General features: G+C 43.5%; 1 protein-coding gene across 1 annotated transcript in view; it reads right to left on the bottom strand.

Annotated features, from left to right (window-relative positions):
• Positions 1–25,155, bottom strand: part of FREM1 (FRAS1 related extracellular matrix 1) — a 131,226-nt gene that overhangs the window by 42,127 nt on the left and 63,944 nt on the right. The window lies entirely within an intron of this gene.

The following is a 25,155-nucleotide window of genomic DNA, read 5'->3' as shown; positions in this document are numbered from 1 at the left end:
GGCCTAGCACGATGCAGGCTTACCTGTGAGCAGGGAAGGCAGATCAGGGCTGCTCAGTTGGGGAAGTCAGGTTAGGCAAGCCAGGAGGGCCCAGCGTGCCACATAGGAAGGGAGGAGTGACTGGGTAGGGCAGGCAGTGGGCGGGCAAGCTGTGCGAGCAAGAGAGCATTATGTGGGTGGGGAAACTGAGTGACAGGGGAACCGGTTTGGGGGCGTGGCCAGCCAGAAGTCACTACCAGTTCTGCGACCCATGCTTGCTACCGGGTCGCGAGAACCACTGCGAACCGGCTGAATACCACCTCTGATCTGCAGCCATGGAATCCCACTAGGAGCTGTGGGTCGGTTACTTGCTTTCAGCAGAACCAATCTTACAGAGTTGTTTTGGGGATAAAATGAAGGGAGATTCCTATATGAGGGTGGGCCACAGTGGTGGGACCTGCCAGTTCTGTGGGCATGGCTTGGTGGGTGTAGTGTGGCTTGGTGGGAATGGCAGGGGTAGGATACTACAAAATCTCCATTCCCTCCCCACTCCAAGGGAAGGATACTGTAAAATCCCCATTCCCTCCCCACCCCACCCCACTAACCTGCTTTCCAGCTCTGTTCTCCTGTGCAGGGCAACAAAAGAAGACCCAGCCAATCAGCTGGGACTCGGGAAGCAGAGAATAGATGAGGGTGGGGCCAGTCAGAGGTGGTAATGGCTGGTTCTCTGAACTCTTCAAATTTTTTGCTACCAGTTCTCCAGAACTAGTCAGAACCTGCTGAATACCACCTCTGGTGGGCCAGCTTGAATTCTTGGAAAAAAAGAACGATAATTAATTTCCTCACTACCACTAGCACATAGCAAATACTGGCAGTTGAACTAAACTGAAGTTTTTTTAAAAGGCTACTTTTGTTTGACCAATTTTGTCCTTTTTCTATGTTTATCTCACCTTCCTTTCCTAATGGCCCTTATAAGAAGTTAGCAGGGTCTTACCCTCTTTACATATCATCAGAGTAGAGAAGAAAGTAGAAACTGGTCTTAAAAGTCCTAGGATGAGACCTATAGGAAACATACAATGTCTAGAGGCTCAGGAAAACCCAAACTTAAGCTACCTAGGTATGGCCAAGAAGGCTGATGAATAGTGAGAATGCTTATTAGAAGAAGACAAATAATAAGAAGCAAGAATAGTGAAAAAACAAGAATGTTCAAAAGAAATACTTCCCCAGCTTTAAACCTTCAAAGCAGTGGTGGAATTCAATTCTTTTTACTACCGGTTCTGTGGGCATGGCTTATTTGGTGGGCGTGGCTTGTGGTCATGTGACTGGGTGGCCGTGCTTGGTGGTCATGTGACTGGCTGGGAGTGGCCAACTCAATGTCACTCACATCAAGGGGTGCCTCACCTGGCCCCTCCCCTCCCAGCCGTTCCTTGTCACCCAGCCTCAACTTATCTGTAGTCCTGTAAAAACCTTGTTCACCTTTTTTGACTTTATTATCTGCATAAAGACCACTGAAAGGAGGAAATGGCTCACATGCTTTACCCAAGAGTGTGATAGGCAACAGGCTTTTAAGGGGCCGCCACAAAGAAAGGGGGACAATGTATTTTCTAAAAAAAAAGAACGCAAACAAGAAGCAATGAATGGAAACTGAACAGAGAAGCAACCTAAAACTAAGGAGAAACTTCCTGTGAGTGAGAACAATTAACCAGTGGAACTGCTTGCCACCAGAAGTTCTGGGTGCTCAATCACTGGAAGTTTTTAAGAAAAGACTGGACAGCCATTTCTCTGAAATGGTATAGGGTTCCTTCTAAGGGTTATTCTGACACCTTCCCCAGGATTTCTACTCAGAGTTTGGCATCCTCAGTTTTCTTGCCTGAGCTGGGGGTTGGACTAGAAGACCTCCAAGGTCCCTTTCAACTCTTGTTAAACACATGTGTATTTTATGCTCTGGACTATTTACATTGAATGCATGTAAACCCTGAAAAATATGTGGTAGCCCTGGGCAAAAGAAAGGCAGAAAAATCACTCTAGGTGTAGGGACAGTGTAAAATATTAACACATGATAAATAATGGAACAATTAAAAACAATAGCACAGAGTTTTATCTCTCTCTCTCTCTTCCTATTTTTTTCTTTCTTTCTCTACCTTCCTCTTTCTTTCTTTCTTTCTTTCTTTCTTTCTTTCTTTCTTTCTTTCTTTCTTTCTTTCTTTCTTTCTTTCCTTCTTTCTTTCTTTCTCTCTCTCTCTCTCTCTCTCTCACACACACACACACACACACACACACACAGAACACTCAACAGAAAAGCATTTTGGAAGCAGCTCCTTTAAATTTCTCCAAGGCTCGATTCATCCCCACCCCCTCTGTCAGACTGCATTCCTTCTCACTCCCGACACTTTACTCACACGGGGAAAGCGATACTTGCAGCGTCCATGCCTTTCTTCCTTTTCCCTGGGGAGAAAGAGGACGTGGGGAACGGAAAGCTAGGAGAGCGATCGCAAGTGAGAGACCGGGCGACTGGGTTGGGGGCATGGCCAGCCAGGGATTACCACTGGTTCGGTGACCCATGCCAAATAACCGCTACCGGTTCACCCGAATAGATGCAAACCGGTTGAATAGCACCTCCGATTCAAAGTATATATTTAAAAATCATTTACACTCATGTTTGATTTACATTTGAACATTTGTGCGTTTCACTTGCCCTCAACAGCTCATTTCATGGATTATTTAACACTTGGAGCTAATCTTTATTCTTTTAAATATACTTCAGAGTATAGGCTGGTTTCAAGGATAGCAAAGTACTCCGTATAGCTAATAGAACGTCAAATCTAAACTACCCTCAGAATGAATAAACAATAAAAGGCAGCAGTAAAATTAAAACAACTTTAAATGTTTAGCTCAGACACAAGCTAAAAACAAATTCCATTTAATAGCCCAGTAAAACTTTTAAGAGAAACTAATCAACAATAATATGATTTCAAGGTTTTGGTAAAAGACTCAAAGGATTGGGCCAGACACAGGGGAATTCAAACAGGACAGTCTGACTATGCCATTGTATTGCAAGATACTGCTCTTTTGTGAATGAACTGACATGAAATGCAACATGAATTTCAGCAAACACATTATACATGGAGATAATCAGTCTGGTAGGTATAGGATTATAGTTGTTATCCTTTGCCTGCAAATTTAAAGAGTTGGGGATATAAATAGGGCTTTGGATTATTAATTTAAACCGATATGGTTGAAACTTGGTGCTACCTTTTAAGCCTTTGAAAATTAAGGCTGTAAGGTTTTTTTCCCCAATGCAAACTCTCCTTCAAGCTAAACTTAACTCATGGTAATTTAACAGGTATTCCCATGTATTTTTTTTGGCAACAGTATGGAAGCGATTTTCCCATTGCCATCTTCCAAGATTTTTGCAGCTTCCCAGTTTAGCTGATAATACTTGCTTAATTTGCAAATCCAGACTGTTGCTTCCAGAGAAAGCAATATTTTAAATGAGCTCAGAAATACATCAGCCAAAAGAGCAACTGGTACAGTGTAGAAGTGAGACTTTGATAGCTGAATTCTATATTTGTGGAACACCCTATAAACTATAAACTATAGACAGGGGGTCTCCAACCTTAAACATTCAAAGGGCCATTTGGACCCACTTACCACAGAAAAGAAAACACGGTGAGCCACAAAACCTGGGTGGGTGTGGCCAGCTCGACATCACTCACTCCCACTCAGTCACATGATTCTCCCACAACAACGCCTAGCCAATTTTTGTGGCTACCAGTATTTCTCTGGGAAACTGCGCTCTCTCTCTCTCTCTCTCTCTCTCTCTCTCTCTCTCTCTCTCTCTTTCTCCCTCTCTCATCTCTCCTCTCTCTCTCTCATCCCTCTCTCTTTCTCCCTCTCTCCTCTCTCCTCTCTCTCTCATCCCTCTCTCTTTCTCCCTCTCTCATCTTTCCCTTACAATTCTCCCTCTGTTTCTCTCGCTCATCTCTCTCTCTTACTACCTCTTGCTCTCTCTTACTCCCTCAACACTTTCTCTCTCTCATATATCACTTTCTCCCTGTCTCTAATCTCTCTATAGCTAGATTCACAGAGGAAATATAAGGAAAGAGGACATGACAGCTTTTCATATGGACTTATTTTGGGTGCACAGTAAATTTCATGGGAAAATTCCATCCACTATATTAAACGAAGGTTAGGCTTCGGGTTAGGGTTAGGGATTTGGTGCCCTTGGGCACCGGCCTTGAAATTAATCTTAGGGACAGTTTCTTAGATGGGTAATAAGCAAAGAGAATGTGACAGATTTTTGTTTAGACTTATTTTGCGGGAAGAGTACATTACATGGGAAAAACCCATTAAATCATTAGGGGTAGGGGTAGGGGTAGGGATATGGCTAGGGTGAGGTGACCAAGGTGTCTGGCCTTTAAATTAATGTTAGGGACAGTTTCTTAGAGGTATTATAAGCAAAGAAAAAATGACAGCTTCTTGTTCAGTCTCCCTCAGAACACAGTAAATTACATGGGAAAATCCCATTCCCATATGAAAACTAGGATCGGGGTTAGGGCTACAGTAACGTCACCTTGGGGTCTGGCCAGAAAATTAAGCTTATGGGGAGATTCCTAGAGGTATTACAAGAAAATAGAAACTGAAAGCTTTTCATTCGGACATATATTGGGTGAATGGTAAATTACATGGGAAAATCCCATTCAGAAAATTAAACTACGGTTAGGGTTGGAGCGAGGGTTAAGCTTACGTCTCCTTGGGGTCTAGCCAGAAAAATAACCTTCTGGGGAGATTCCTAGAGGTATAATAAGGAAAGAGAAAGTGAAAACTTTTCATTTGGACATATCTTGGGTACACAGTAAATTACATGGTAAAATCCAATTCACAAAATTAAACTAGGGTTAGGGTTGGGGCTAGGGTTAGGATGAGGTCTCCTTGGGGTCTGGCCAGAAAACTGACCTTCTGGGGAGATTCCTAGAGGTATTACAATGAAAGAAAAAGCGACAGTTTTTCATTCGGACATATTTTGGGTACACAGTAAATTACATTGGAAACTCCGATTCAGAAAATTAAACTATTGTTAGGGATGGGGCTAGGGTTAGGGTTAGGTCTCCTTGGGGTCTGGCCAGAAAACTCAGTTAATGGGGAGATTCGTAGAGGTATTACAAGGAAAGAGAAAGCGAGAGCTTCTCATTCGGACATATTTTGGGTGCACAGTAAATTACATGGGAATATCCCATTCAGAACATTAAACTAGGGTTAGAGTTGGGGCTAGGTTTAGGGTTAGGTCTCGTTGGGGTCTGGCCAAAAAACTCAGTTTATGGCGAGATTCCTAGAGGTATTACAAGGAAAGAGAAAGCAAGAGCTTCTCATTCGGACATATTTTGGGTGCACAGTAAATTACATGGGAAAATCCAATTAACAAAAATAAACTAGGGTTAGGGTTGGGGCTGGGGTTAGGGTTAGGTCTCCTTGGGGTCTGCCCAGAAAACTCAGTTAATGGGGAGATTTCTAGAGGTATTACAAGGAAAGAGAAAGCGACAGCTTTTCACTCGGACATATTTTGGATGCACAGTAAATTACATGGGAAAATTCCATTCACAAAATTAAACTAGGGTTAGGGTTGGGGCGAGGGTTAGGGTTAGGTGTGCTTGGGGTCTGGCCAGAAAACTCAGTTTATGGCGAGATTCCTAGAGGTATTACAAGGAAAGAGAAAGCGACAGCTTTTCATTCGGACATATTTTGGGTGCACAGTAAATTACATGGGAAAATCCCATTCACAAAATTAAACTAGGGTTAGGGTTGGGGCTAGGGTTAGGGTTAGGTCTCCTTGGGGTCTGACCAGAAAACTCAGTTTATGGGGAGATTCCTAGAGGTATTACAAGGAAAGAGAAAGCGACAGCTTTTCATTCGGACATATTTTGGGTGCACAGTAAATTACATGGGAAAATCCCATTCAGAAAATTAAACTAGGGTTAGGGTTGGGGCTAGGGTTAGGGTTAGGTCTCCTTGGGGTCTGGCCAGAAAACTAACCTTCACGGGAGATTCCTAGAGGTTTCACAAAGAAAGAGAAAGCGACAGCTTTTCATTCGGACATATTTTGGGTGCACAGTAAATTACATGGGAAAATCCCATTCAGAACATTAAACTAGGGTTAGGGTTGGGGCTAGGGTTAGGTTAGGTCTCCTTGGGGTCTGGCCAGAAAAACTAACCTTCACGGGAGATTCCTAGAGGTATTACAAGGAAAGGGAAAGCGACAGCTTTTCATTCTGACATATTTTGGGTGCACAGTAAATTACATGGGAAAATCCCATTCAGAACATTGAACTAGGGTTAGGGTTGGGGCTAGGGTTAGGGTTAGGTCTCCTTGGGGTCTAGCCAAAAAACTCAGTTTATGGAGAGATTCCTAGAGGTATTACAAAGGAAAGAGAAAGCGACAGCTTTTCATTCGGACATATTTTGGGTGCACAGTAAATTACATGGGAAAATCCCATTCAGAACATTGAACTAGGGTTAGGGTTGGGGCTAGGGTTAGGGTTAGGTCTCCTTGGGGTCTGGCCAGAAACCTAACCTTCTGGAGAGATTCCTAGAGGTATTACAAGGAAAGAGAAAGCGACAGCTTTTCATTCTGACATATTTTGGATGCACAGTAAATTACATGGGAAAATCCCATTAACAAAATTAAACTAGGCTTAGGGGGTTGGGGCTAGGAGTTAGGTTAGGTCTCCTGGGGTTTGGCCAGAGAACTAACCTTCTGGGGAGATTCCTAGGGTACAAGGAAAGAGAAAGCGACAGCTTTCATTAGGACATATTTTGGGTGCACAGTAAATTACATGGGAAAATCCCATTCAGAAAATTAAACTATGGTTAGGGTTGGGGCTAGGGGTTTGAGGGTTAGGTCTCCTTGGGGTCTGGCCAGAAAACTAACCTTCTGGGGAGATTCCTAGAGCTAATACAAGGAAAGAGAAAGCGACAGCTTTTCATTCGGACATATTTTGGGTGCATAGTAAATTACATGGGAAAATCCCATTCAGAACATTAAACTAGGGTTAGGGTTGGGGCTAGGGTTAGGGTGGGGACCCCTTGGGGTCTGACCAGAAAACTCAGTTTATGGGGAGATCCCTAGAGGTATTACAAGGAAAGAGAAAGCGACAGCTTTTCACTCGGACATATTTTGGGTGCACAGTAAATTACATGGGAAAATCCTATTCCCAAGATTAAAATAGGGTTAGGGTTGGGGCTAGGGTTAGGGTTAGGTCTCCTTGGGGTCTGGCCAGAAACCTAACCTTCTGGGGAGATTCCTAGAGGTATTACAAGGAAAGAGAAAGTGACAGCTTTTCATTCGGACATATTTTAGGTGCACAGTAAATTACATGGGAAAATCCCATTCACAAGATTAAACTAGGGTTAGGGTTGGGGCTAGGGTTACGGTTAGGTCTCCTTGGGGTCTGGCCAAAAAAGTAACCTCCTGGGGAGATTCCTAGTGGTATTACAAGGAAAGGGAAAGCGACAGCTTTTCATTCGGACATATTTTGGGTGCACAGTAAATTACATGGGAAAATCCCATTCACAAAATTAAACTAGGGTTAGGGTTGGGGCTAGGGTTAGGGTTAGGTCTCCTTGGGGTCTGGCCAGAAAACTAACCTTCTGGGGAGCTTCCTAGAGGTATTAGAAGGACAGAGAAAGCGACAGCTTTTCATTCTGACATATTTTGGATGCACAGTAAATTACATGGGAAAATCCCATTCACAAAGTTAAACTAGGGTTAGGGTTGGGGCTAGGTTTAGGGCTAGGTCTCCTTGGGGTCTGGCCAGAAAAGTAACCTTCTGGGGAGATTCCTAGTGGTTTTACAAGGAAAGAGAAAGTGACAGCTTTTCATTCGGACATATTTTGGATGCACAGTAAATTACATGGGAAAATTCCATTCACAAAGTTAAACTAGGGTTAGGGTTGGGGCTAGGGTTAGGTTTAGGTCTCCTTGGGGTCTGGCCAGAAAACTAACCTTCTGGGGAGATTCCTAGAGGTATTACAAGGAAAGAGAAAGCGACAGCTTTTCATTCGGACATATTTTGGGTGCACAGTAAATTACATGGGAAAATCCCATTCACAAAATTAAACTAGGGTTAGGGTTAGGTTAGGGTTAGGTCTCCTTGGGGTCTGGCCAGAAAACTAACCTTCTGGAGAGCTTCCTAGAGGTATTAGAAGGACAGAGAAAGCGACAGCTTTTCATTCGGATATATTTTGCGTGACCAATAAATTACATGAGAAAATCCCATTCACAAAATTAAACTAGGGTTAGGGTTGGGGCTAGGGTTAGGGTTAGGTCTCCTTGGGGTCTGGCCAGAAAACTAACCTTCTGGGGAGATTCCTAGAGGTATTACAAGGAAAGAGAAAGCGACAGCTTTTCATTCGGACATATTTTGGGTGCACAATAAATTACATGAGAAAATCCCATTCACAAAATAAAACTAGGGTTAGGGTTGTGGCTAGGGTTAGGTTAGGTCTCCTTGGGGTCTGGCCAGAGAACTAACCTTCTGAGGAGATTCCTAGAGGTATTACAAGGAAAGGAAAGTGACAGCTTTTCATTCGGACATATTTTGGGAGCACAGTAAATTACATGGGAAAATTCCATTCACAAAATTAAAGTAGGGTTAGGGTTGGGGCTAGGGTTAGGGTTAGGTCTCCTTGGGGTCTGGCCAGAAAACTAACCTTCTGGGGAGATTCCTAGAGGTAATACAAGGAAAGGGAAAGGGACAGCTTTTCATTCGGACATATTTTGGGTGCACAGTAAATTACATGGGAAAATCCCATTCAGAACATTGAACTAGGGTTAGGGTTGGGGCTAGGGTTAGGGTTAAGTCTCCTTGGGGTCTCGCCAGAAAAGTAACCTTCTGGGGAGATTCCTAGTGGTATTACAAGGACAGGAAAAGCGACAGCTTTTCATTCGGACATATTTTGGGTGCACAGTAAATTACATGGGAAAATCCCATTCAGAACATTGAACTAGGGTTAGGGTTTGGGCTAGGGTTAGGGTTAAGTCTCCTTGGGGTCTGGCCAGAAAACTCAGTTCATGGGGAGATTCCTAGAGGTATTACAAGGAAATAGAAAACGACAGCTTTTCATTCGGACATATTTTGGGTGCACAGTAAATTACATGGGAAAATTCCCTTCACAAAGTTAAACTAGGGTTAGGGTTAGGGTTAGGTCTCCTTGGGGTCTGGCCAGAAAACTAACCCTCTGGGGAGATACCTAGAGGTATTACAAGGAAAGGGAAAGAGACAGCTTTTCATTCGGACATATTTTGGTGCACAGTAAATTACATGGGAAAATCCCATTCAGAACATTGAACTAGGGTTAGGGTTGGGGCTAGGGTTAGGGTTAAGTCTCCTTGGGGTCTCGCCAGAAAACTAACCTTCTGGGGAGATTCCTAGTGGTATTACAAGGACAGGAAAAGCGACAGCTTTTCATTCGGACATATTTTGGGTGCACAGTAAATTACATGGGAAAATCCCATTCAGAACATTGAACTAGGGTTAGGGTTGGGGCTAGGGTTAGGGTTAAGTCTCCTTGGGGTCTCGCCAGAAAACTAACCTTCTGCGGAGATTCCTAGAGGTATTACAAGAAAAGAGAAAGTGACAGCTTTTCATTCGGACATATTTTGTGTGCACAGTAAATTACATGGGAAAATCCCATTCACAAAATTAAACTAGGGTTAGGGTTGGGGCTAGGGTTAGGGTTAGGCCTCCTTGGGGTCTGGCCAGAAAACTAACCTTCTGGGGAGATTCCTAGAGGTATTACAAGGAAAGAAAAAGCGACAGCTTTTCATTCGGACATATTTTGGGTGCACAGTAAATTACATGGGAAAATCCCATTCACAAAATTAAATTAGGGTTAGGGTTGGGGCTAGGGTTAGGGTTAGGTCTCCTTGGGGTCTGGCCAGAAAACTAACCTTCTGGGGAGATTCCTAGAGGTAATACAAGGAAAGAGAAAGCCACAGCTTTTCATTCAAACATATTTTGGGTGCACAGTAAATTACATGGGAAAATCCCATTCACAAAATTAAACTAGGCTTAGGGTTGGGGCTAGGGTTAGGGTTAGATCTCCTTGGGGTTCTGCCAGAAAACTAACCTTCTGGTGAGATTCCTAGAGGGAATACAAGGAAAGAGAATGTGACAGCTTTTCATTCGGACATATTTTGGGTGCACATTAAATTACATGGGAAAATCCCATTCACAAAATTAAACTATGGTTAGGGTTGGGGCTAGGGTTAGGGTTAGGTCTCCTTGGGGTCTGGCCAGAAAACTAACCTTCTGGAGAGCTTCCTAGAGGTATTAGAAGGAAAGAGAAAGCGACAGCTTTTGATTCTGACATATTTTGGATGCACAGTAAATTACATGGGAAAATCCCATTCACAAAGTTAAACTAGGGTTAGGGTTGGCGCTCGGGTTAGGGTTAGGTCTCCTTGTGGTCTGGCCAGAAAACTAACCTTCTGGGGAGATTCCTAGTGGTATTACAAGGACAGGAAAAGCGACAGCTTTTCATTCGGACATATTTTGGGTGCACAGTAAATTACATGGGAAAATCCCATTCACAAAATTAAACTAGGGTTAGGGTTTCGGGCTAGGGTTAGGGTTAGGTCTCCTTGGGGTCTGGCCAGAAAAATAACCTTCTGGAGGGCTTCCTAGAGGTATTAGAAGGACAGAGAAAGCGACAGCTTTTGATTCTGACATATTTTGGATGCACAGTAAATTACATGGGAAAATCCCATTCACAAAATTAAACTAGGGTTAGGGTTGGAGCTAGGGTTAGGGTAAGGTCTCCTTGGGGTTTGGCCAGAAAACTAACCTTCTGGGGAGATTCCTAGAGGTGTTACAAGGAAAGGGAAAGGGACAGCTTTTCATTCGGACATATTTTGGGTGCACAGTAAATTACATGGGAAAATCCCATTCACAAAATTAAACTAGGGTTAGGGTTGGGGCTAGGGTTAGGGTTAGGTCTCCTTGGGGTCTGGCCAATAAACTCAGTTTATGGGGAGATTCCTAGAGGTATTACAAGGAAAGAGAAAGCGACAGCTTTTCATTCGGACATATTTTGGGTGCACAGTAAATTACATGGGAAAATCCCATTCAGAACATTGAACTAGGGTTAGGGTTAGGTCTCCTTGGGGTCTGGCCAGAAAACTAACCTTCTGGGGAGATTCCTAGAGGTAATACAAGGAAAGGGAAAGGGACAGCTTTTCATTCGGACATATTTTGGGTGCACAGTAAATTACATGGGAAAATCCCATTCACAAAGTTAAACTAGGGTTAGGGTTGGGGCTCGGGTTAGGGTTAGGTCTCCTTGGGGTCTGGCCAGAAAACTAACCTTCTGGGGAGATTCCTAGAGGTATTACAAGGAAAGAGAAAGCGACAGCTTTTCATTCGGACATATTTTGGGTGGACAGTAAATTACATGGGAAAATCCCATTCACAAAATTAAACTAGGGTTAGGGTTAGGTCTCCTTGGGGTCTGGCCAGAAAAGTAACCTTCTGGGGAGATTCCTAGAGGTATTACAAGGAAAGGAAAGCGACAGCTTTTCATTCGGACATATTTTGGGTGCACAGTAAATTACATGGGAAAATCCCATTCACAAAATTAAACTAGGGTTAGGGTTGGGGCTAGGGTTAGGGTTAGGTCTCCTTGGGGTCTGGCCAGAAAACTAACCTTCTGGGGAGATTCCTAGAGGTATTACAAGGAAAGAGAAAGTGACAGCTTTTCATTCGGACATATTTTGGGTGCACAGTAAATTACATGGGAAAATCCCATTCACAAAATTAAACTAGGGTTAGGGTTGGGGCTAGGGTTAGGGTTAGGTCTCCTTGGGGTCTGGCCAGAAACCTAACCTTCTGGAGAGATTCCTAGAGGTATTACAAGGAAAGAGAAAGCGACAGCTTTTGATTCTGACATATTTTGGATGCACAGTAAATTACATGGGAAAATCCCATTCACAAAGTTAAACTAGGGTTAGGGTTGGCGCTCGGGTTAGGGTTAGGTCTCCTTGTGGTCTGGCCAGAAAACTAACCTTCTGGGGAGATTCCTAGTGGTATTACAAGGACAGGAAAAGCGACAGCTTTTCATTCGGACATATTTTGGGTGCACAGTAAATTACATGGGAAAATCCCATTCACAAAATTAAACTAGGGTTAGGGTTTCGGGCTAGGGTTAGGGTTAGGTCTCCTTGGGGTCTGGCCAGAAAACTAACCTTCTGGAGAGCTTCCTAGAGGTATTAGAAGGACAGAGAAAGCGACAGCTTTTGATTCTGACATGTTTTGGATGCACAGTAAATTACATGGGAAAATCCCATTCAGAACATTAAACTAGGGTTAGGGTTGGAGCTAGGGTTAGGGTTAGGTCTCCTTGGGGTCTGGCCAGAAAACTAACCTTCTGGGGAGATTCCTAGAGGTAATACAAGGAAAGAGAAAGTGACAGCTTTTCATTCGGACATATTTTGGGTGCACAGTAAATTACATGGGAAAATCCCATTCACAAAATTAAACTAGGGTTAGGGTTGGGGCTAGGGTTAGGGTTAGGTCTCCTTGGGGTCTGGCCAGAAAACTAACCTTCTGGGGAGATTCCTAGAGGTAATACAAGGAAAGAGAAAGTGACAGCTTTTCATTCGGACATATTTTGGGTGCACATTAAATTACATGGGAAAATCCCATTCACAAAATTAAACTAGGGTTAGGGTTGGGGCTAGGGTTAGGGTTAGGTCTCCTTGGAGTCTGGCCAGAAAACTAACCTTCTGGGAAGATTCCGAGAGGTAATAAAAGGAAAGAGAAAGTGACAGCTTTTCATTCGGACATATTTTGGGTGCACATTAAATTACATGAGAAAATTCCATTCACAAAATTAAACTAGGGTTAGGGTTGGGGCTAGGGTTAGGGTTAGGTCTCCTTGGGGTTTGGCCAGAGAACTAACCTTCTGGGGAGATTCCTAGAGGTATTACAAGGAAAGGGAAAGCGACAGCTTTTCATTCGGACATATTTTGGGTGCACAGTAAATTACATGGGAAAATCCCATTCAGAACATTAAATTAGGGTTAGGGTTTGGGCTAGGGTTAGGGTTAGGTCTCCTTGGGGTCTGGCTAGAAAACTAACCTTCTGGGGAGATTCCTAGAGATATTACAAGGAAAGGAAAGCCACAGCTTTTCATTCGGACATATTTTGGGTGCACAGTAAATTACATGGGAAAATCCCATTCAGAACATTGAACAAGGGTTAGGGTTGGGGCTAGGGTTAGGGTTAAGTGTCCTTGGGGTCTGGCCAGAAAACTCAGTTTATGGGGAGATTCCTAGAGATAATACAAGGAAACAGAAAACGACAGCTTTTCATTCGGACATATTTTGGGTGCACAGTAAATTACATGGGAAAATCCCATTCACAAAATTAAACTAGGCTTAGGGTTGGGGCTAGGGTTAGGGTTAGGTCTCCTTGGGGTCTGGCCAGAAAACTAACCTTCTGGGGAGATTCCTAGAGGTAATACAAGGAAAGAGAAAGCGACAGCTTTTCATTCGGACATATTTTGCGTGCCCAATAAATTACATGAGAAAATCCCATTCACAAAATTAAACTAGGGTTAGGGTTGTGGCTAGGGTTAGGGTTAGGTCTCCTTGGGGTCTGGCCAGAAAACTAACCTTCTGCGGAGATTCCTAGAGGTATTACAAGGAAAGAGAAAGCGACAGCTTTTCATTCGGACATATTTTGCGTGACCAATAAATTACATGAGAAAATCCCATTCACAAAATAAAACTAGGGTTAGGGTTGGGGCTAGGGTTAGGGTTAGGTCTCCTTGGGGTCTGGCCAGAGAACTAACCTTCTGAGGAGATTCCTAGAGGTATTACAAGGAAAGGGAAAGCGACAGCTTTTCATTCGCACATATTTTGGGTGCACAGTAAATTACATGGGAAAATCCCATTCACAAAATAAAACTAGGGTTAGGGTTGGGGCTAGGGTTAGGGTTAGGTCTTCTCGGAGTCTGCCCAGAAAACTTACCTTCTGGGGAGATTCCTAGAGGTAATACAAGGAAAGAGAAAGCGACAGCTTTTCATTCGGACATATTTTGGGTGCACATTAAATTACATGGGAAAATCCCATTCATAAAATTAAACTAGGGTCAGGGTTGGGGATAGGGTTAGGGTTAGGTCTCCTTGGGGTCTGACAGAAAACTAACCTTCTGGGGAGATTCCTAGAGGTGTTACAAGGAAAGAGAAAACGACAGCTTTTCATTCGGACATATTTTGGGTGCACAGTAAATTACATGGGAAAATTCCATTCACAAAGTTAAACTAGAGTTAGGGTTAGGGTTAGGGTTAGGTCTCCTTGGGGTCTGGCCAGAAAACTCAGTTTATGGCAAGATTCCTAGAGGTATTACAAGGAAAGAGAAAGCGATAGCTTTTCATTCGAACATATTTTGGGTACACAGTAAATTACATGGGAAAATCCCATTCAGAACATTAAACTAGGGTTAGGGTTGGAGCTAGGGTTAGGGTTAGGTCTCCTTGGGGTCTGGCCAGAAAACTAACCTTCTGGGGAGATTCCTAGAGGTAATACAAGGAAAGAGAAAGTGACAGCTTTTCATTCGGACATATTTTGGGTGCACAGTAAATTACATGGGAAAATCCCATTCACAAAATTAAACTAGGGTTAGGGTTGGGGCTAGGGTTAGGGTTAGGTCTCCTTGGGTTCTGGCCAGAAAACTAACCTTCTGGGGAGATTCCTAGAGATATTACAAGGAAAGGAAAGCCACAGCTTTTAATTCGGACATATTTTGGGTGCACATTAAATTACATGGGAAAATCCCATTCATAAAATTAAACTAGGGTCAGGGTTGGGGCTAGGGTTAGGGTTAGGTCTCCTTGGGGTCTGACAGAAAACTAACCTTCTGGGGAGATTCCTAGAGGTGTTACAAGGAAAGAGAAAACGACAGCTTTTCATTCGGACATATTTTGGGTGCACAGTAAATTACATGGGAAAATTCCATTCACAAAGTTAAACTAGAGTTAGGGTTAGGGTTAGGGTTAGGTCTCCTTGGGGTCTGGCCAGAAAACTCAGTTTATGGCAAGATTCCTAGAGGTATTACAAGGAAAGAGAAAGCGACAGCTTTTCATTTGGACATATATTGGGTACACAGTAAATTACATGGGAAAATCCCATTCAGAACATTAAACTAGGGTTAGGGTTGGGGCTAGGGTTAGGGTTAGGTCTCCTTGGGGTCTGGCCAGAAAACTAACCTTCTGGGGAGATTCCTAGAGGTAATACAAGGAAAGAGAAAGTGACAGCTTTTCATTCGGACGTATTTTGGGTGCACAGTAAATTACATGGGAAAATCCCATTCACAAAATTAAACTAGGGTTAGGGTTGGGGCTAGGGTTAGGGTTAGGTCTCCTTGGGGTCTGGCCAGAAAACTAACCTTCTGGGGAGATTCCTAGAGATATTACAAGGAAAGGAAAGCCACAGCTTTTAATTCGGACATATTTTGGGTGCACAGTAAATTACATGGGAAAATCCCATTCAGAACATTGAACAAGGGTTAGGGTTGGGGCTAGGGTTAGGATTAAGTGTCCTTGGGGTCTGGCCAGAAAACTCAGTTTATGGGGAGATTTCTAGAGGTATTACAAGGAAATAGAAAACGACAGCTTTTCATTCGGACATATTTTGGGTGCACAGTAAATTACATGGGAAAATCCCATTCACAAAATTAAACTAGGCTTAGGGTTGGGGCTAGGGTTAGGGTTAGGTCTCCTTGGGGTCTGGCCAGAAAACTAACCTTCTGGGGAGATTCCTAGAGGTATTACAAGGAAAGAGAAAGCGACAGCTTTTCATTCGGACATATTTTGGGTGCACAGTAAATTACATGGGAAAATTCCATTCACAAAGTTAAACTAGGGTTAGGGTTGGGGCTAGGGTTAGGGTTAGGTCTCCTTGGGGTCTGGCCAGAAAACTAACCTTCTGGGGAGATTCCTAGAGGTATTACAAGGAAAGAGAAAGCGACAGCTTTTCATTCGGACATATTTTGGGTGCACAGTAAATTACATGGGAAAATCCCATTCAGAACATTAAACTAGGGTTAGGGTTGGGGCTAGGGTTAGGGTTAGGTCTCCTTGGGGTCTGGCCAGAAAAGTAACCTTCTGGGGAGATTCCTAGAGGTAATACAAGGAAAGAGAAAGTGACAGCTTTTCATTCGGACATATTTTGGGTGCACAGTAAATTACATGGGAAAATCCCATTCACAAAATTAAACTAGGGTTAGGGTTGGGGCTAGGGTTAGGGTTAGGTCTCCTCGGGGTCTGGCCAGAAAACTAAACTTTTGCGGAGATTCCTATAGGTATTACAAGGAAAGAGAAAGTGACAGCTTTTCATTCGGACATATTTTGGGTGCACAGTAAATTACATGGGAAAATCCCATTGAGAACATTAAACTAGGGTTAGGGTTGGGGCTAGGGTTAGGGTTAGGTCTCCTTGGGGTGTGGCCAATAAACTCAGTTTATGGAGAGATTCCTAGTGGTATTACAAGCAAAGGGAAAGTGACAGCTTTTCATTCGGACATATTTTCGGGTGCACAGTAAATTACATGGGAAAATTCCATTCACAAAATTAAACTAGGGTTAGCGTTGGGGCTAGGGTTAGGGTTAGGTCTCCTTGGGGTCTGGCCAGAAAACTAACCTTCTGGGGAGATTCCTAGAGGTATTACAAGGAAAGAGAAAGCGACAGCTTTTCATTCGGACATATTTTGGGTGCACAGTAAATTACATGGGAAAATTCCATTCACAAAGTTAAACTAGGGTTAGGGTTGGGGCTAGGGTTAGGGTTAGGTCTCCTTGGGGTCTGGCCAGAAAACTCAGTTTATGGTGAGATTCCTAGAGGTATTACAAGGAAAGGGAAAGTGACAGCTTTTCATTCGGACATATTTTGGGTGCACAGTAAATTACATGGGAAAATCCCATTCACAAAATTAAACTAGGGTTAGGGTTGGGGCTAGGGTTAGGGTTAGGTCTCCTTGGGGTCTGGCCAGAAAACTAACCTTCTGGGGAGATTCCTAGAGGTATTACAAGGAAAGAGAAAGCGACAGCTTTTCATTCGGACATATTTTGGGTGCCCAATAAATTACATGGGAAAATCCCATTCACAAAGTTAAACTAGGGTTAGGGTTGGGGCTAGGGTTAGGGTTAGGTCTCCTTGGGGTCTGGCCAGAAAACTAACCTTCTGGGGAGATTCCTAGAGGTATTACAAGGAAAGAGAAAGCAACAGCTTTTCATTCGGACATATTTTGGGGTGCACAGTAAATTACATGGGAAAATTCCATTCACAAAATTAAACTAGGGTTAGGGTTGGGGCTAGGGTTAGGGTTAGGTCTCCTTGGGGTCTGGCCAGAAAACTAACCTTCTGGGGAGATTCCTAGTGGTATTACAAGGAAAGGGAAAGCGACAGCTTTTCATTCGGACATATTTTGGGTGCACAGTAAATTACATGGGAAAATCCCATTCAGAACATTAAACTAGGGTTAGGGTTGGGGCTAGGGTTAGGGTTAGGTCTCCTTGGGGTCTGGCCAGAAAACTCAGTTTATGGTGAGATTCCTAGAGGTATTACAAGGAAAGAGAAAGCGACAGCTTTTCATTCGGACATATTTTGGGTGCACAGTAAATTACATGGGAAAATCCCATTCACAAAATTAAACTAGGGTTAGGGTTGGGGCTAGGGTTAGGGTTAGGTCTCCTTGGGGTGTGGCCAATAAACTCAGTTTATGGGGAGATTCCTAGTGGTATTACAAGGAAAGGGAAAGTGACAGCTTTTCATTCGGACCTATTTTGGGTGCACAGTAAATTACATGGGAAAATCCCATTTAGAACATTAAACTAGGGTTAGGGTTGGGACTAGGCTTAGGGTTAGGTGGCCTTGGGGTGTGGCCAATAAACTCAGTTTATGGGGAGATTCCTAGAGGTATCACAAGGAAAGAGAAAGCGACAACTTTTCATTCGGACATATTTTGGGTGCCCAATAAATTACATGGGAAAATTCCATTCACAAAGTTAAACTAGGGTTAGGGTTGGGGCTAGGGATAGGGTTAGGCCTCCTCGGGGTCTGGCCAGAAAACTAAACTTTTGCGGAGATTCCTAGAAGTATTACAAGGAAAGAGAAAATGACAGCTTTTCATTCGGACATATTTTGGGTGCACAGTAAATTACATGGGAAAATTCCATTCACAAAGTTAAACTAGTGTTAGGCTTGGGGCTAGGGTTAGGGTTAGGTCTCCTTGGGGTGTGGCCAATAAACTCAGTTTATGGGGAGATTCCTAGAGGTATTACAAGTAAAGAGAAAGCGACAGCTTTTCATTCGGACCTATTTTGGGTGCACAGTAAATTACATGGGAAAATTCCATTCACAAAGTTAAACTAGGGTTAGGGTTGGGGCTAGGGTTAGGGTTAGGTCTCCTTGGGGTCTGGCCAGAAAAGTAACCTTCTGGGGAGATTCCTAGAGGTATTACAAGGAAAGAAAAAGCGACAGCTTTTCATTCGGACATATTTTGGGTGCACAGTAAATTACATGTGAAAATCCCATTCAGAACATTAAACTAGGGTTAGGGTTGGGGCGAGGGTTAGGGTTAGGTCTCCTTGGGGTCTGGCCACAAAACTAACCTTCTGGGGAGATTTCTAGTGGTATTACAAGGAAAGAGAAAGTGACAGCTTTTCGTTCGGACGTATTTCGGGTGCACAGTAAATTAGACGGGGAAATCCCATTCACAAAATTAAACTAGGGTTAGGGTTGGGGCGAGGGTTAGGGTTAGGTCTCCTTGGGGTCTGGACACAAAACTAACCTTCTGGGGAGATTTCTAGTGGTATTACAAGGAAAGGGAAAGCGACAGCTTTTCATTCGGACCTATTTTGGGTGCACAGTAAATTACATGGGAAAATCCCATTTAGAACATTAAACTAGGGTTAGGGTTGGGACTAGGCTTAGGGTTAGGTGGCCTTGGGGTGTGGCCAATAAACTCAGTTTATGGGGAGATTCCTAGAGGTATCACAAGGAAAGAGAAAGCGACAACTTTTCATTCGGACATATTTTGGGTGCCCAATAAATTACATGGGAAAATTCCATTCACAAAGTTAAACTAGGGTTAGGGTTGGGGCTAGGGTTAGGGTTAGGCCTCCTCGGGGTCTGGCCAGAAAACTAAACTTTTGCGGAGATTCCTAGAAGTACTACAAGGAAAGAGAAAATGACAGCTTTTCATTCGGACATATTTTGGGTGCCCAATAAATTACATGGGAAAATTCCATTCACAAAATTAAACTAGGGTTAGGGTTAGGGCTAGGGTTAGGGTTAGGTCTCCTCGGGGTCTGGCCAGAAAACTAAACTTTTGCGGAGATTCCTATAGGTACTACAAGGAAAGAGAAAACGACAGCTTTTCATTCGGACATATTTTGGGTGCCCAATAAATTACATGGGAAAATTCCATTCACAAAGTTAAACTAGGGTTAGGGTTGGGGCTAGGGTTAGGGTTAGGTCTCCTTGGGGTCTGGCCAGAAAAGTAACCTTCTGGGGAGATTCCTAGAGGTATTACAAGGAAAGAGAAAGCGACAGCTTTTCATTCGGACATATTTTGGGTGCACAGTAAATTACATGGGAAAATTCCATTCACAAAGTTAAACTAGGGTTAGGGTTGGGGCTAGGGTTAGGGTTAGGGTTAGGTCTCCTTGGGGTCTGGCCAGAAAACTAACCTTCTGGGGAGATTCCTAGAGGTATTAGAAGGAAAGAGAAAGCGACAGCTTTTCATTCGGACATATTTTGGGTGCACAGTAAATTACATGGGAAAATTCCATTCACAAAGTTAAACTAGGGTTAGGGTTGGGGCTAGGGTTAGGGTTAGGTCTCCTTGGGGTCTGGCCAGAAAACTAACCTTCTGGGGAGATTCCTAGAGGTATTACAAGGAAAGAGAAAGCGACAGCTTTTCATTCGGACATATTTTGGGTGCACAGTAAATTACATGGGAAAATCCCATTGAGAACATTAAACTAGGGTTAGGGTTGGGGCTAGGGTTAGGGTTAGGTCTCCTTGGGGTCTGGCCACAAAACTAACCTTCTGGGGAGATTTCTAGTGGTATTACAAGGAAAGAGAAAGTGACAGCTTTTCATTCGGACATATTTTGGGTGCACAGTAAATTACATGGGAAAATCCCATTCACAAAATTAAACTAGGGTTAGGGTTGGGGCTAGGGTTAGGGTTAGGTCTCCTTGGGGTGTGGCCAATAAACTCAGTTTATGGGGAGATTCCTAGAGGTATTGCAAGGAAAGAGAAAGCGACAGCTTTTCGTTCGGACATATTTTGGGTGCCCAATAAATTACATGGGAAAATTCCATTCACAAAGTTAAACTAGGGTTAGGGTTGGGGCTAGGGTTAGGGTTAGGTCTCCTTGGGGTCTGGCCAGAAAAGTAACCTTCTGGGGAGATTCCTAGAGGTAATACAAGGAAAGAGAAAGCGACAGCTTTTCATTCGGACATATTTTGGGTGCACAGTAAATTACATGGGAAAATTCCATTCACAAAGTTAAACTAGGGTTAGGGTTGGGGCTAGGGTTAGGGTTAGGTCTCCTTGGGGTCTGGCCGGAAAACTAACCTTCTGGGAAGATTCCTAGAGGTATTAGAAGGAAAGAGAAAGCGACAGCTTTTCATTCGGACATATTTTGGGTGCACAGTAAATTACATGGGAAAATTCCATTCACAAAGTTAAACTAGGGTTAGGGTTGGGGCTAGGGTTAGGGTTAGGTCTCCTTGGGGTCTGGCCAGAAAAGTAACCTTCTGGGGAGATTCCTAGAGGTATTACAAGGAAAGAAAAAGCGACAGCTTTTCATTCGGACATATTTTGGGTGCACAGTAAATTACATGGGAAAATCCCATTCAGAACATTAAACTAGGGTTAGGGTTGGGGCGAGGGTTAGGGTTAGGTCTCCTTGGGGTCTGGCCACAAAACTAACCTTCTGGGGAGATTTCTAGTGGTATTACAAGGAAAGAGAAAGTGACAGCTTTTCATTCGGACATATTTCGGGTGCACAGTAAATTAGACGGGGAAATCCCATTCACAAAATTAAACTAGGGTTAGGGTTGGGGCTAGGGTTAGGGTTAGGTCTCCTTGGGGTGTGGCCAATAAACTCAGTTTATGGGGAGATTCCTAGAGGTATTGCAAGGAAAGGGAAAGCGACAGCTTTTCATTCGGACATACTTTGGGTGCACAGTAAATTGCATGGGAAAATCCCCTTCAGTACATTAAACTAGGTTTAGGGTTGGGGCTAGGGTTAGGGTTAGGTCTCCTTGGGGTGTGGCCAATAAACTCAGTTTATGGGGAGATTCCTAGAGGTATTGCAAGGAAAGGGAAAGCGACAGCTTTTCATTTGGACATATTTCGGGTGCACAGTAAATTACATGGGAAAATCCCATTCAGAACATTAAACTACGGTTAGGGTTGGGGCTAGGGTTAGGGTTAGGTCACCTTGGGGTCTGGCCGGAAAACTAACCTTCTGGGGAGATTCCTAGTGGTATTAGAAGGAAAGGGAAAGCGACAGCTTTTCATTCGGACATATTTTGGGTGCACAGTAAATTACATGGGAAAATCCCCTTCAGTACATTAAACTAGGGTTAGCATTGGGGCTAGGGTTAGGGTTGGGAATCCTTGGGGTCTGGCCAGAAAACTCAGTTTATGGGGAGATTCCTAGAGGTATTACAAGGAAATGGAAAGCGACAGCTTTTCATTCGGACATATTTTGGGTGCACAGAAAATTACATGGGAAAATCCCATTCACAAAATTAAACTAGGGTTAGGGGTTGGGGCTCGGGTTAGGGTTAGGTCTCCTTGGGGTCTGGCTAGAAAACTAACCTTCTGGGGAGATTCCTAGAGGTATTACAAGGAAAGAGAAAGCGACAGGTTTTCATTCGGACATATTTTGGGTGCCCAATAAATTACATGAGAAAATCCCATTCACAAAGTTAAACTAGTGTTAGGCTTGGGGCTAGGGTTAGGGTTAGGTCTCCTTGGGGTGTGGCCAATAAACTCAGTTTATGGGGAGATTCCTAGAGGTATTACAAGTAAAGATCAAGCGACAGCTTTTCATTCGGACCTATTTTGGGTGCACAGTCAATTACATGGGAAAATCCCATTCACAAAGTTAAACTAGTGTTAGGCTTGGGGCTAGGGTTAGGGTTAGGTCACCTTGGGGTCTGGCCAGAAAACTAACCTTCTGGGGAGATTCCTAGTGGTATTAGAAGGAAAGGGAAAGCGACAGCTTTTCATTCGGACATATTTTGGGTGCACAGTAAATTACATGGGAAAATCCCCTTCAGTACATTAAACTAGGGTTAGCATTGGGGCTAGGGTTAGGGTTGGGAATCCTTGGGGTCTGGCCAGAAAACTCAGTTTATGGGGAGATTCCTAGAGGTATTACAAGGAAATGGAAAGCGACAGCTTTTCATTCGGACATATTTTGGGTGCACAGAAAATTACATGGGAAAATCCCATTCACAAAATTAAACTAGGGTTAGGGGTTGGGGCTCGGGTTAGGGTTAGGTCTCCTTGGGGTGTGGCCAATAAACTCAGTTTATGGGGAGATTCCTAGTGGTATTACAAGGAAAGGGAAAGTGACAGCTTTTCATTCGGACCTATTTTGGGTGCACAGTAAATTACATGGGAAAATCCCATTTAGAACATTAAACTAGGGTTAGGGTTGGGACTAGGCTTAGGGTTAGGTGGCCTTGGGGTGTGGCCAATAAACTCAGTTTATGGGGAGATTCCTAGAGGTATCACAAGGAAAGAGAAAGCGACAACTTTTCATTCGGACATATTTTGGGTGCCCAATAAATTACATGGGAAAATTCCATTCACAAAGTTAAACTACGGTTAGGGTTGGGGCTAAGGATAGGGTTAGGCCTCCTCGGGGTCTGGCCAGAAAACTAAACTTTTGCGGAGATTCCTAGAGGTATTACAAGGAAAGAGAAAATGACAGCTTTTCATTCGGACATATTTTGGGTGCCCAATAAATTACATGGGAAAATTCCATTCACAAAGTTAAACTAGGGTTAGGGTTGGGGCTAGGGTTAGGGTTAGGCCTGCTCGGGGTCTGGCCAGAAAACTAAACTTTTGCGGAGATTCCGAGAGGTACTACAAGGAAAGAGAAAACGACAGCTTTTCATTCGGACATATTTTGGGTGCCCAATAAATTACATGGGAAAATTCCATTCACAAAGTTAAACTAGGGTTAGGGTTAGGTCTCCTTGGGGTCTGGCCAGAAAAGTAACCTTCTGGGGAGATTCCTAGAGGTAATACAAGGAAAGAGAAAGCGACAGCTTTTCATTCGGACATATTTTGGGTGCACAGTAAATTACATGGGAAAATTCCATTCACAAAGTTAAACTAGGGTTAGGGTTGGGGCTAGGGTTAGGGTTAGGTCTCCTTGGGGTCTGGCCAGAAAACTAACCTTCTGGGGAGATTCCTAGAGGTATTAGAAGGAAAGAGAAAGCGACAGCTTTTCATTCGGACATATTTTGGGTGCACAGTAAATTACATGGGAAAATCCCATTCAGAACATTAAACTAGGGTTAGGGTTGGGGCGAGGGTTAGGGTTAGGTCTCCTTGGGGTCTGGCCACAAAACTAACCTTCTGGGGAGATTCCTAGAGGTATTACAAGGAAAGAGAAAGCGACAGCTTTTCATTCGGACATATTTTGGGTGCACAGTAAATTAGACGGGGAAATCCCATTCACAAAATTAAACTAGGGTTAGGGTTGGGGCTAGGGTTAGGGTTAGGTCTCCTTGGGTGTGGCCAATAAACTCAGTTTATGGGGAGATTCCTAGAGGTATTGCAAGGAAAGGGAAAGCAACAGCTTTTCATTCGGACATACTTTGGGTGCACAGTAAATTGCATGGGAAAATCCCCTTCAGTACATTAAACTAGGTTTAGGGTTGGGGCTAGGGTTAGGGTTAGGTCTCCTTGGGGTGTGGCCAATAAACTCAGTTTATGGGGAGATTCCTAGAGGTATTGCAAGGAAAGGGAAAGCGACAGCTTTTCATTTGGACATATTTCGGGTGCACAGTAAATTACATGGGAAAATCCCATTCAGAACATTAAACTACGGTTAGGGTTGGGGCTAGGGTTAGGGTTAGGTCTCCTTGGGGTCTGGCCAGAAAACTAACCTTCTGGGGAGATTCCTTGAGGTATTACAAGAAAAGAGAAAGCAACAGCTTTTCATTCGGACATATTTTGGGTGCCCAATAAATTACATGGGAAAATCCCATTCACAAAGTTAAACTAGTGTTAGGCTTGGGGCTAGGGTTAGGGTTAGGTCTCCTTGGGGTGTGGCCAATAAACTCAGTTTATGGGGAGATTCCTAGAGGTATTACAAGTAAAGAGAAAGCGACAGCTTTTCATTCGGACCTATTTTGGGTGCACAGTCAATTACATGGGAAAATCCCATTCACAAAGTTAAACTAGGGTTAGGCTTGGGGCTAGGGTTAGGGTTAGGTCTCCTTGGGGTCTGGCCAGAAAACTAACCTTCTGGGGAGATTCCTAGTGGTATTAGAAGGAAAGGGAAAGCGACAGCTTTTCATTCGGACATATTTTGGGTGCACAGTAAATTACATGGGAAAATCCCATTCACAAAATTAAACTAGGGTTATGGGTTGGGGCTCGGGTTAGGGTTAGGTCTCCTTGGGGTCTGGCTAGAAAACTAACCTTCTGGGGAGATTCCTAGAGGTATTACAAGGAAAGAGAAAGCGACAGCTTTTCATTCGGACATATTTTGGGTGCCCAATAAATTACATGAGAAAATCCCATTCAGAAAATTAAACTAGGGTTAGAATGGGGCTAGGGTTAGGGTTACGTCTCTTTGGGGTCTGGCCAGAAAACTCAATTTATGGGGAGATTCCTAGAGGTATTACAAGGAAAGAAAAAATGACAGCTTTTCATTCGGACATATTTTGGGTGCACATTAAATTACATGGGAAAATCCCATTCAGAACATTAAACTAGGGTTAGGGTTGGGGCTAGGGTTAGGGTTACGTCTCCTTGGGTTCTGGCCAGAAAACTAACCTTCTGGGGAGATTCCTAGAGGTATTACAAGGAAAGGGAAAGCGACAGCTTTTCATTCGGACATACTTTGGGTGCA

The sequence above is a fragment of the Pseudonaja textilis genome, chromosome 2, assembly GCF_049901715.1.
Source record: "Pseudonaja textilis isolate UNSWEBS1 chromosome 2, rPseTex1.2, whole genome shotgun sequence".
Lineage (NCBI taxonomy): Eukaryota > Metazoa > Chordata > Lepidosauria > Squamata > Elapidae > Pseudonaja > Pseudonaja textilis.
The sequence above is the reverse complement of the archived record's forward strand: the minus strand, read 5'-3'. Positions and strand labels throughout refer to the sequence as shown.